This window comes from Chiroxiphia lanceolata, chromosome 6 (genome assembly GCF_009829145.1).
Source record: "Chiroxiphia lanceolata isolate bChiLan1 chromosome 6, bChiLan1.pri, whole genome shotgun sequence".
Lineage (NCBI taxonomy): Eukaryota > Metazoa > Chordata > Aves > Passeriformes > Pipridae > Chiroxiphia > Chiroxiphia lanceolata.
In genome coordinates, this window is record NC_045642.1 from 56,270,088 (window position 1) to 56,283,776 (window position 13,689).

Consider the following 13,689-nt stretch of genomic DNA (forward strand, 5'->3'; position numbering starts at 1 on the left):
ACAGTAACAGAGAGAGAGGTGTAAATAGGGGCTGGTGCAGGGCATATACAGCTCAACTGCATATTTCTGCACTGAGGCTTCAAAACGAGGGTCAGTTTTCCCTTTGGCAACCCCTCCTTGCCTTTCCCCTTGCAGCCCAACAAACTCACCATAGAGAACTAACATTCAGTTCAAGGTCATCCCAAAGAGATCTCCCTCTCCCCTGCCTCCCAGCAATATGTACAAAAATGTCATTCTGGCCTTGAAGACATGAAATTTTCTCTGCCTTAGCATAGGGTAGGTGTGATCCTGCTGTCTGGATGAAGACATGTTCATCAGATCCAGTCCTCTCGGCTATGGAGAGAGGAACAGGCACCTACAGGATAGGATTCACCTGCAGCTTATGTAGACATTTAAATTAGGGTGGATGAATTGCTCCTAAAAGCACTTTTTTATCTCCCTTGACAGTTGTGGGAGCCTGGGATGATGTTCTCAGCTGTGCTCAGATACAAGAGCAGCTGAATCCTGACTTTGCAGTTAGTGAGAGAAAGAATTTCCTGGAGTGGGGGAAATCCTAAATAGAGTGAAAGTGCTCATACTTTTACTCCATCCAGATGAGCGTGGATTTGTGAGTTGCTGACACAAAGAGGAGCTGAACCTTCTGCTGTAACTTCTGGTAAATTTTCTTCTTGCAGCTTTTCCAGTTTAGGCTGGTGAGCATGGGAAGGATCAGGAGCAAAAGGAAGGGGATCATGGTAGGTCATGTGTGATAAGCATGGTGGGAAATAAGCAGAAGTTCTGGTCCGTGCCTCGTTTTCAGAGCACTTGAACTCCAGAGCCAGCAGTTCCCAAAGCAGCTGAATACGATGTGCACCCAGCAATGAAACCACAGGCACTGACTCCTGCACTAACCCGTTCCCCCCCACCCAGTCCACGTGTCTTTTCAGCTACATAAAACTCAGGTATCTGATCTAAAGTAGCCATCGTGGCTCCCTGGAGAAAGCAATTAGCTCCGTCCCATCCCCGGAGGGAGCTATTATCTCATCTGATTTAGAGCTCTTAGAATGGGCTGAGGATGGGTCTCTCCGTGACTGCCTATACCTCTCCTGGCTGCTTATTCCGTTTACTAAGGAGGATAAATTCCTCGAAATGAAACTCAGCAAAGTGCTGAGAGCACTTTGAATACACCTAACTGTGCAAAACAGATTGAGGGCAAATTTAGCCCATCCACCCACAAGATGGCAATCCTTGCTTGAGGGGAAACCCTCTGTTCCTTCCTCTCATCCCAGACCTTGCAGGGAGTGTAGGATGTGATAGGGACTTCCCAGCTCTCAGTGAAGGAAACAAGGCTGCATTATTTCATCCTGGGGTCTCAGCTCTCCCTAAATCAGCAGTCTGTACAACCAGCCACAGCCTGCCTGAATGTTCCTATATATCAAACCTGAACAAAATGTTGACAAAAGAGCTGAATCTCATGCACTAATTCAAGAAGCAGCCTGGGTGAAGAGATGTCAAATTAAAGTTTCTCCTTTCCTCCAGCTCCACACTTCACCCAGCCCCCCCCCCCCCATTCCAGTGGCAAACTGGTGCAGAGTCAGCCTCCCATAACACAAGGCAGGGGGTGCAGAAGCTGGTGGTGATGTGTGGACCCAGGCTGCAAGCTGGGTGCAGCCAAAATGAAAAACCCTCCGTCCTCTCCATGCACCCGCTTTGCACAGGCAAGGAGCTGTTTTGCGTGACAGATAAGAGCTGCAAAGCAGGCACGTCAGCACTGTGGCGAGGGTCAGTGCTATTTTGATATCTGGAGATGCTCTAATTATAGCGTTGGGAAGGCTGGAAGCTGCTAGATTTGATATGGGAATAATGTGACACAAGAGTTGCAAAGTAAAGACACTTCTTGTTTTGATCCTCATTTCTTAACTTAGGGAAAAAGCCTTTGAGGAAAGAAAGGCAACTTTAAGGTTATAATTCAGTCCCAGGAATTCTGAACATATATATACATATAGTTAGACACAGAAGAAAAATCAAGGCAGCCTTGTGTTTATTGCACTGGCTCCATCTCCTGCGCTTTTGGCATTGTGTGTTTGCAGCTGAGCTTCAGCCAATTGACTGAGCGGTTAAATATCCTTCACCAGGATAAACAGCTGAGGAAGCCTTGCAGCTCACTCACACACAGTGCCTTTGGTGGGTGTTCAGGCAAGTACATGGCTTTATATATTGTGCTGTTCCTCTCTGCTACCTGCTCCATACTCTGCTCTGCCTCACTGCAAAACTTTCCCAGGGTTGCTCTTCAGTGTTACAGGATTTACAGCAGCATAAGTTTTATGCTCTGGTTATTTTTAGGGTGCTCTCCCTGGATAGTTGTGAGCTGCACAGCCTGCAGAAGCCTTTGCTTGAAGCATCTCAGAGCAGTCACCTGTCCCTGGTAGCAGGGAGATTTCAGGAGGTGGGATGAGCACTAAGTTGACTCCAGCACTCAGCTCTGCTGTTCCTTTTCTGACTGGCCTTGGGTGAGTCACTTTGCAATGGGTGCCTCTGTTTCCCATTCTGACAGGAAAAGCAGTACAGAGCGAGCTGGGTGAAACATTCTTGGACACTTGGACAAACACAGCAATCAGAAAAGGGAAATAGATTCCTCGATATCGCTTATGATCCACCTCCTGGGACTGCTGCCCACTTCTTGTCTGCACCAGCTTTCCCCATGCCTTGCTCTTCCAGGGTCTTCCAGTTCCAGAGATCCTCATACCTCCATGACACACCTCCACCCCTCCTGTGCTTCAGCAACCTCTCCTCCAACTATTTTTTTCACAATCTCAGTGGAGCATATTACCTCCATTTTCTTTTTCCTTTCCTCCAGAGATTTCCCCCCCCCTTAAATACTGGCTACTCTTTTCAGTTTAGGCAGCCTGGCACGCTCCCCATCCCCTCTCCCATGCCCACCACAGCAGACAGGGCACTGCCTGCTCCCCCATGGGCAGCTCGGTCAGTGATTTCCCCCAGCTATTCCCACTTAAGAGAGAGGCTGTTTATTTCCACTTTTTTTCTCAGTTATGAGAATATTTGCACCATGCACGGTCATGATTTTATTTATTTATTTGTTTTTAATTTGAGCAGTAGGAAGGAGCTGGGAAACAGTATCTGGTGTGATGCCAGAGCAATGGAGAAGCAACAAGGACAAGTTTTGATCTGTTTACTTTGATACTATTCCTGAGGCAAGGATCAATCAACTAAAATCAGAGACACTGTAAACAATATACTGTAAATACAGCTAAAATCAAATACACTGATACCCTTTCATTTTATCCAAGACTGGGTTTAGTCAAGTCCAGGCCAAATTTATCCCAGGTGTAATTCCAGTAACAGCAGTAAACATTGGACCAGAGAGGAATTCAGTTCATTTGCTTTACCTTACTGACAAATGGTTTATGGAAACTGCAAAACTGCCAATGCAAGCACAAGTGTAAGGGAGGATGCAACTTCATAGCAATCCCCTCTCCATGGTCACCATGGATATTTGTGCTTTGTTCCACTCTATTTACAAATTATTAAACATATTGACCACAGCTTTATGTTTTGAAATCAAGAAGGCAAAGAATCCATTTTTATTACTTTACTAACCTTTTTTTATTTAACCTGGTAATAGAACTACTCAACTATGTGGTAAAATCTCAATTAAAATTTGCCTTAGCTCCAGGAGCCACACAGGCAAATGCTCAAAGTTGGTTTCCTGGTAAAAGCTGTGCTCTGTTATCAGATTCTGTTATGCAGTACATAGATCACTGCTTTCTAGCCAGCAGCATTTCAGGAGGTGGTTTGAAAGCTTTCAGGCTCTCCCAATGATTGCTTCACTTTTCTTTCACAGCAATTACAGTCTCTTCATTTAATTTCAATGGAAACTTTAGCGTTTTAGACCTTGCCCATGTAGCTGAATGCTCATCTCTGGATCTTATTTCCAGTCCTCAGGAGGACTGGTTTTGATGACCTAGTCTGATTACAGCATCTTTGACAGCTTTAAAGGAATTTGCTCTGGGGAAGGAGACAGCTGCTGCTCTGATGAAGGATTTTTCTGAGCAGGCCTCCCAAGCTAGATATGTCAGCGTGAGATGCTGCCTACGATTTTTTCATTGTGACCAACAGGTACGTCTAAAAAAGGTTGTGTGTTCTTGCCTGCATAGGCCAGTGTGCAGAAAACCTCTGTCGTTAAACTGCCTAACCTGTTTCTCTCAAAATGCGGCAGCTTCTTGGCTTCTTTTCCTGTATGTTGTATATTCAGCCTCTCTGAAAACTGTGGGCCAAATCTTTTTTCTGGTGTAAAGTGGCATTGATCCTTCAGTTTATACAGACTTCAGGTCAGGAACAGTCTCTTTACCAGTATCTGTAGTTCTTGTACAGCTCTGGTTTTAAACAAGACTTATGAATATGAGCACATTATTTATGAACTATAGTAACCCTTATTAGGAGCTGCAATAAAATCTCTTAGCAGACTTTTTAGAACTGAATCAGTATAAAAGCAATATGATAACCTGCTTCCTTATAACCCTCTTTTCATGAATGTTGAAAGCAAGATAGACAACATTTCAGTTCCCAAACAACCCTCTTTACCTCCAGAAATCAGGTCTGATCTGCTTAACACAGTGTGGATTAGGAAATCTCTATGTTCCCTTCCTAATGACATTCCTAAACTGGGAATTTAACTCCATTTTGTTCAGATAAGGCACCTAGAGGGAATGGGTCATTCAGACAGGAATATTTTGCCATAAAAGATTTTGACAAGTATCTGAATTTACAAAGTTCTTTATATTCATCCTGGAGCGGCTACTTTGTTTTTTGGGGAGCAAATAAAGCAAAGATTTCAGATAGGAGGGCCAGAACTACCACTGCATCTACTCTTGGGCAGAGTCAAGATTTGGGAGAACTAATCCCCAAGACATCTTCAGCCTCGGTTTTGTAAAATGGGTAAGCAGGTAGCTTGGAGGTCTGAGAGGTTTTTGGTGCACTGGAGTGATACACTGAACTGACAAGTAAAGGTGAAAACTACTGATGTCACCTGCTCCAAATTCCTCCTTTGTGTTGTTTATTTATGTTTCACATCCTCAGAGGAGGAAAAAAAAGAAAAAAAAAAAAGAGGGAAATGGTGCCATTTTTCTGCCTTGATTTGTATTTGGCAAAGACAAAGGAGCTGAAGGTATCCTTTCTGAAATAACAATGGGAAGCACAGAACAGAGAGTGTTTTGTGGCCATGCAAACCCCCAGCTTTGATTAGTGTGGCACTTCTTGGCGTCCTTGTGTGAGCCAGCATCAATGTTACACAAGATCCTCCTGAAAGACATGACAGTGGCTTCCTATGAGTTAAAGAACTCCTCTTCTAGTCTCAGATGTGCTTTTTCTGCATGCTTTAGCCAAAGGACATGTTTTGCATCCAAGGAAAATTTGCAGGTTTCAAGAAAGTGTGTCTTTCTTGATATACCCACCTATCTGAAACAGGAGAGGCACCCAACACCTGGATCACTCATCAGTCTGGTAGCAGGCTGCAGACAGGTCTTCAGCATTTGCTGCCACCATGACAAATGACAGGCAAAGCCACCCAGCACAGCCTGAGGCTGGAGGAACAGGTGAGGAGTAGACTCACTAAAGGGCTTAGAAATGGGAACCAGGTGTTGTGCAGAGGTGGCTGAATATGAGGAAAATTCATGTAAAGAGAAAGTAGTGTGAAGTAGACAGATACTCTGCTTAAAGCACATGAGTGAAGAAAGTATATTACTCAGTAAATGATTATTCCGAGTATATTATTCAGAAGTGTCAGTGCATTAGGAGTGCCAGAAATGCTAGAAATTCACCACTTCTAATAAGCTAGTGATAGCAGTCCAGGCAGTGAGAATGTGACAGTGAAATTACTTGTCCTTTTGGCAGAAGCCAGGGGAGCCATAGCTCAAGACAGCAGAGTGCCAACCTTGCTGTCAGATTTTGTCCCTCATGGTAATGTTACTTTAAAGAGAGAAAAATAGAAATTATTGCTTTGGTCACAAGAAACTTGATACCTGTGTTTTGGAATCAACAATACTTTGTCCTGGTCTTTGTGCTTCCTATTGCTTTACTTAACAAAAGAAAAATGCCATTACACGTGGACTAACAAATTTCCATTTGCTGCAATATTCTGTCAGGGCTATAAGGAGAAAGGCAGCTCACTCAAGGTGCAGAGATAAGTTTTGCTCACTTAGTGGAGATCCATCAGTCCCATAGATGTGAGTGGCAGAGGTGAAATCCTGCCTGGGTTCCACATTTAGAGCTCTTCATTAGAGTCAGTGGCATCCCTGACTGTGGAGTGGGGAACAACCAGGTGTCCTATTACCTTTTTTTTAGAAATGCTGCACAAAAAAAGACTTGTAAAGAAAATATGACAGTCAAACAGAAGGCAACTTATCTGTAAAGAATAGCATCCCTTGCTAATAACCTTTTGATTTGGACTGTCAAATATACCACCAAAGAAGCTGACACTATTTCCCAGCTTTGGCATATCCATGCATCAAACGACAAAGGCTGCCAGAAGCAGGAGTGTCAGTAAAAGGTGACACTCAGCAGCCTCAGAGGTGTCACAGAGGCAGGAGGGAACTTCTGGGGAGGAGGAATGGTGGCATCACCTTTCCATCATCTTCAGTTTAGAGCTAGAAAGAGCCTCTTGGCCCAGTATGCTCCAAAAAGGTTCTAATATTTTCTCAGCTTTTCAATACACACGGAGAAATGCTAACACAAGGTAGGAAGTATAAGAACACTCCAATCTCAATACTTCTCCAAGAAATGCTTGCCAGAATGGGTATAATGCACAAAAGAGAGAATGTAAGACATGAAACTTGCTCTCTGTACCCAAAAGTTTTGCTTCTGCCAGGGAACAGTCATGTAGTCAGAATCACATAATAGACTGAGTTCAGCTTTGATGCTCCTTCCTTACATTATTAATTCAGCATCTCCCCCGCTGTCCCATGAAGCTTTATTCCTTGCCTTTGCATTTGTCTGGCTTTAAAAGAAAAGGCAATATAATTTCCATTGTTTCACTGAAGAAACTGATTGAAAAACTCATACATTTGAGATGATGAAAAATATGCTGATGAAAATGCTTCACATTGGAAAGAAATGCATTTGTTGAAGTAGAGTTGATTCTGACCAACTTATTAATTTAAGCTGAGAGGTTTCCTGGTCCCGGACCAAATTTCTGATAAGAATGAAGGAGAGAATGGAGGAGAAACAGAAAGAGCTGAGCTGTTACAAGGCAACTAATAACAAGCTGTATCTTAGGGGCATTGCATTTCAAGGATCTGATTCAAACCTGCCAGGGATCAGAGCTGGACCCTGGTTTCCCACTCTACTCTAAAAGCACATCCTGTTTTCAGATACCCCACTGTAAGACACAAATTGTGTCTTACACACCCTCCAACTCTGCTGCAGAAATACCAAAGGATGCTCTGCTTTGGAATGAAAGTACAACTTAAATTTTCAGCTTGCCTGTGCAAAACATAACTGGCTTTCAGCCTGACTTATCTGTATAGTCTGATGTCAACTAGTGTTCTTTGATGTTCTGTCTGAATTTACCCTTGCTTATTTTCCTTGCCTCAGTTTAAATTCAGATGGAATTGAATATAGGCTCCAGAAGCACTCAGCCAGTTTTGGAAATTGTACCAATTACTCTTTGTTAAACTGACTTGTTTTACTCTGAAATCACCAGTCTCCAGGGCTTGGAGAGGTGGAGGAGAGAGACTTACATACTAATTACAAAAACAAATATCATCATTAAAAGACTTAATGTTAATGTAAAGTGGCTGCCAATGGCAGAGGAATTTGCCACTTGCTTTTCAGAATCTTTATCATCCAATATAACCATGCAAACTCTTTCCAATTCATGCATTTTTTTTACTTATTTGGGATTTTCTTACACTACAATCTGCTATTTTCTCCATTTTTCTGTTCTTCTTTCATGTCATTAATCTAATCTAATCCCCTTCCAAGGTGACACTGCAAATGGAGCTCAAGAGCATTCACATCAATGCCTTCAAATCATCTCATGTAGCAGCGCCTCTGTCTAGGTGCTTTGCGATTCCCTTGGCTTCTCTTCCCATTGTTGTCAGTGCCACTTGCTGCCCTTTTCAGGTCCAGTTTGGCATTAATGGCTGCCAGGTTTCTAAAATCCTTTAAGGACAGACGGTGGCTCACAGAAGTCAATTGGAGTCTTTTGACATCTGGGATTTAGACAAAACCACTAATCCCCTTTTGAGGCTATATCCTGCAGTCATCCTAGCTGGATTTCTCCTCAGGTCAAAGTTCACCCAAGAAAATGGGCAGAAAACCCCAGTCAACACAACAGTAAACACAAAGTGATTACTGCTAAAATGGAACTCCTGAAAATAATTCCACTTTTGCTGTTTCTAAAGGGATTTCTTTACTTGCCTTTTCTCTGTTATACCCGCTCAGATGTCTGCCTTCTGGCAGTGGGTTCCTCCTTCTCATTCATCTCATGGCTGATGGCAGCCCTGCCATCAGTAGCAGCCCAAATGCTTTAGACAGAGGTTCCAGTTCCACTCCTTTTTGTTCCTAAAATATAATAAGCGTGTGACAAAACCTAACTGAGAATGACCTCACTCACTGCAGCCCTGTCCATCTCCCACATTCCACATCAGCAGGACTGGCTGATTTGGACTCAGTGAGCCAACAGCAGATATTAGCATTTGGTTACTTGGTAACTCGTATTTGATCAATACATGCTTTACATTTAAGATCCCAGTGACAGGATGATCAGAACAAATTAGAAAACCTCAAGTGAAATAAACCTAATGGCTATGGGATATTTCTAAAATAAAAATGCATGTTGAATCACAAATAATAGCTTGGCTGCAATCTCAGGAGTCTAATTATGAAATGGATGTGGAATCATTCTGTAATTATTTAGAAAGTTCATTTCAGCAGCCAAAAATTCTCTCTGTGTTTACTGTATATCATCTCAAGTCCTCTGTGGTTATTTGTAACATCTACCAGGAAAGACACATGAGTAAGAGAGGCAATTTTAAGAAATGGAGACAGATCTATGCCTTTTGTAAGTCAATGGATTCATGCCAGAGATGAATGGAGACCAGGTTCCTCAACAGAGTTAAATCATTTCCAGTCAGTCCAAATAGAGCAGAGATTGCTGTGCCCTGCAGCGGGGATGTTCTCACCATGTTGGAAAACCCTACAACTCTTCTGCTCAGTGCTTGTATCTTTGCCTCAGAAAAGAGCCCAGTTCAAAACCAGTACAAACCTGCGCACACTGTGGATTTGAAACTGGTACCACAGCTCCAGGAAGACAATTATCACTCTGAAGGCCCTGCTATGTGGTCCCTCTGTACTCAGTACTGGTGAGGCCACACCTTGAATCCTGTGTTCAGTTTTGGGCCCTTCACTACAAGAAAGACATTGAGGTGCTGCAGTGGGTCCAGAGAAGGGGAGTGGAGCTGGGGAAAGGTCTGGAGCACAAGTCTTATGAGGAGCAGCTGAGGGAGCTGCTTCAGTTTAGACTGTAGAAAATGAGGCTCACCCTCTACAACTACCTGAAAAGATGTAGCCAGGTGTGGATTGGCCTCTTCTCCCAAGTAACAAGCAATACAACTAGGGGAGAGGGCTTCAGCTTGCACCTGGGTAGGTTTACGTTGGATATTAGGAAAAATTTCTTCACAAGAAGGGTTATCAAGCGTTGGACCAGACTGCTCAGGAAAGTGGTGGACTCACCGTCCCTGGAGGTATTTAAAAGACATGTAGATGTGGCACCTGGGGACATGGTTTAGTGGTGGGTTTGGCAGTGCTTGGTTAACAGTTGGACTCACTGACCTTAAAGGTTTTTTCCAAGCTATTATATGGTTCTACATCCACGTATAAAGCCATGGCTCTGCCTTCAGAAATGAGTTCAGTTGTGATGGATCAGATGGCTGCATGTGATAATACAATCTCTAATCTAATTTTTGCAAAGATTAGCAATCCAGACCCACAGTTCCTGGATGAATGGCCCCAGGTCTGCCTACTTGCATCAAAGGGGAACTTACAGATCTGTGTGATCATGACAACTTCCAGCACAGGGTAGTAATATCTAAAGGGCAGAGAGAAGGTCTCACTGGGAGGATAACCTTGTGGGTCCTCCACAGAGCACCACAGGGACTGTTGATGCTTCACTTTGTGCTGACCGCAACTGCCCTTCCTTGGGGAAAAATGCACCTGGATACACACATCTCTGGGCATCACAGGAATTAATGGATATACAGAAAAGAAAACTGATTGCTTTCAGCCAAGTGTTTTTAGAGCATCTTCCCATCAGTGCTCTGTCCCCATTATGCTTTGTTGTCAGTCTTTTTTTGCCCAGCTACACCAAAACTCCCCATTTTGGAGTGACCACCAGGCAACAGATTAATCATGACCCTTCAGGGTGTGGAATAGAAACATGCAGTCCACAGAGCTGAATTTTGTCTTGAGGCTGGGATTTACATAGTGCTTTCTTTACTGGAAGGTTGAGGAGCAGAAATGGTACCATGCAACACCTCATGAGTATCCCACAACTTTCAGCAGTAAATCTGTTTCTCCAGAGGCAGAAAAAGGAAGAAGACAGCAGCTAATTATACTCTGTGGGGCAATTTGCCTTTTTATTTCCCGATGGGCTTCCTGACTAGTGGAAAATCACTCTTGGCAAATACAAAACTTACCTTGCTTCCAAAAGGAGCATCTCTAAATTATTAATCAAGAGTACGCAGGACCGTGAAAGGTGGAATATTGAACAAAGGCTCAGTTGACACTCTGGAAGTTGAGGAAGATACGGAAGACTCCTCTCTAATTTATTTATTCCTTTTCTGTTCTGTTATCCTGATATGCTGCTTCCAGTTACCACTGCACCCCACACTGTATGGTATTACGTGATTTTGTTTTCAGATTGTTGGAGATAAAGTTACTTCATTATTAATATATATGCACTGTGCATATCCATAAATATTGAATATATACGTGTGTGTAAACCTACTGGAAGTGTTAATAGTCAAGATAAACGAAGTCCATTATTGCAATGAGTGACTATTTCTATGACCCTATTTGCAATAAAACCAGATTCAATGATATGAGAAAATTGCTGGGTTTCAGAATAATTGAACCAGGCCAGACGAATCCTCACAAAGACATCATTTACAAAGTACTTTGCTTGTCTAAAATATTTATTCCCATAGAAGGAAATGGAAAAAGAGTTCATATGGTTACACAGCTATCTTGTGAGTGTAAAATGTTTTATCATGTTATGTTTATTTCCTAGATATCTTCCACTGGGGTATTGCAGAAAAAATACTGGCTATGCAGTTAATTCCTTTGTGTGGACTGTTCATATTTATTCTCTGCGAAGTCAATCATGTTTTGTTCAGGCTTGTCTTGTTTTTCTGCTGAGCAAACACATAAGCAACCCCTTTCTTGTGAAAACTTATTTGCATATACAATATGCACCATTCAACATTGGTGCTACACAGAGAATTGAAATGTCTTTGCTTTCCCTCCTGTGTACCATGGGAAGTAGTGGAGTTCTTTCTGAAAATGTTCCTGTTGCTCTTTAAGACTGCAGTATATTGTTCATGTTTAAGGACTGCATCAGTAGTTATAGATAATTTTAGTTTGTCTTGTATTGAAAGCCTGGATAGGTTTTTACTATGGAATGTTCACAGCAAAATGCTTCCAAGCAATCTACAGACAAAGAATTACTCCCAGCAATTATCCACTGAATAAATCTGAATAATGATTACATTCACAAAAGTCACTATCTATTTGTGAACAATTAGCTGAAAGAAATAAAGGTGACACTCGCAAGCTAAATAATTCATTTATGAATTATTTGTCCAGCTTTGCTTCTCGCATATGTTGCATGAAATGAGATCAAAGTTTAGATGAAGAATTATTTTAAAAAGAGGGGCAATGTTAAAGGAAATTCTTCCAGCTTCCAATGCAGAAATCATCCTACTATCATAACTGTTATTTATTACTAGTAATTTTAGAGGCTAGTGAAGTTATTTTCCTGGAATCTTTTACTTTGTGCATTAAGCTGTGTTTTATTCTTAACATATAATCAATTTTAGGTTGTTAGACTGCAATCAAAAGCAGTTGGTAGGAATGGAGCTGTCCCTGTTGTGAGATTTGAACTCCTGACATCTTTATCTACTGGAACTTGAGTGCCCAGGTAACTACTAATTATTCAAGCATTTACAACTATTACTATCAATATAAATAACACATTGTGGAACAAAAGTGAGAATGGGACTATGAAATGATCATTCCTGGCATTTAGATAACAATCTTTAATGAAAACATTTATAAGTTGCCCAATTATTTTTCAATCAAGTGAGCAGAAAATTTGTTTATATTTAAGGGAAATCTAGAACTGAAAAGAAATGGTTTCTGGCATCAAAAATTATAAATGTTGTCTCCATATGTCCATTTCTTGAAAACAACTACTCCCATCAACTATTCTGTCTGAGATTTTTTGAGAAATTACCAAAAAGTTTTTGAGCAATTGCTTAGAAAACTGTGAGACTTTTCTTTTAACAAAACCAGATTCAGTGAAAAAGACAGGAACAAGGTTTTTCATTCAGGTGTAAAAGTTTACTGCCACTCTCTGCAGGAATAAGAGGCTACACAAGACCTTCTTATGTACCTTGCTGGGTGACACTAGTAAAAATAAGTGAGACAATTCCCATGGAGAAAGTCAAAGCTAGATGAAGAATAGAATTTTACTTCCTTCTTCCCACCTTCATCAGATTTGCTGGCCAAAGCAGGCAGGTAAATTCCATCTTACATTAATTAGTAGCAAGTGATTATCCCAATAAGGGGAAAGAGGAACGAGAGAAGAAGCCAGGGACCGTGGTTTGGTAGGATTTGTCACCTTTCTGTCTAGGATTTACTATGAAAAAAATTTTGAAGAATGTCTTTTCCCTGCTATAAGCCAGCTTAGATATTCCAAAATAACTTCTGTGAAACATTTGCAGGACGCACTAGAGAGGAGATTTTGAGAGCATTTCACAAGCCCTGCAGCTGTGAGCCAGTTTCAGCATGAGGAAAAACCCTCCATCACCCCAATGCACAGGAAAGAGAAGGTAAGGTAACTTTCTCCAGGTGGCTTTTAGATATGGTACATTCAGTGAAGAGTCCTAGACCAGCCAAATCTGTTCTTCTCCATGTTGATACTGATACCACTGCTGAGAAGGGCAGGGCTTGAGGATAGCAGACCCATGCAGAGGCTGAGCTGCAGAAGGGCAGCAAGGCTAGAAGGGTCTACTGACCCCACATCAGCCACAGATGCCTCCTCTACTATGCTGGCCCAGTTTTCTCTGGGGGGGGATCCCAACCCATTCCCCAGATTCCTGAGAGAAGATTAAAACAGAGAAGCCCTCAGAGCTTCTGATTCCTACTGTCAACATGAGCATCTTGCAACCCTTGCTAAACTGGGTAGGTGCAGAACGAGGGCCGGTCTCAGCATGCCCTAGGAGAATCTATCCAACCACCTGGAAAAAAACCAAACACCATAGTATTTTAGACATGCCACATCAAATAAATAGCTCCAGGAAACAAACAACAAAAAAAGCACAAGCTTGTGCTTGCAGGGGCAGTAAACCACCATATTTCAGCAGTCATGGCAGGTATTTCTGACTAAAAATTGTATATTTGATGATGACCAAC

The 13,689-nt window shown here is 42.1% G+C and overlaps 1 long non-coding RNA gene across 2 annotated transcripts; it reads left to right on the forward strand.

Annotated features, from left to right (window-relative positions):
- Window positions 1–2,346: 2,346 nt before the first annotated feature.
- LOC116788997 lies at window positions 2,347–13,013 on the forward strand. Of its 2 annotated transcripts, none has more exons than XR_004357839.1 (4): window positions 2,347–2,489; window positions 3,989–4,116; window positions 12,093–12,193; window positions 12,999–13,013. It is a non-coding gene; the product is annotated as an uncharacterized LOC116788997 (long non-coding RNA). The 2 variants fall into 2 exon arrangements; XR_004357840.1 differs by having other exon boundaries at window positions 2,475–2,489; window positions 3,977–4,116.
- The last annotated feature ends 676 nt before the right edge of the window (window positions 13,014–13,689 follow it).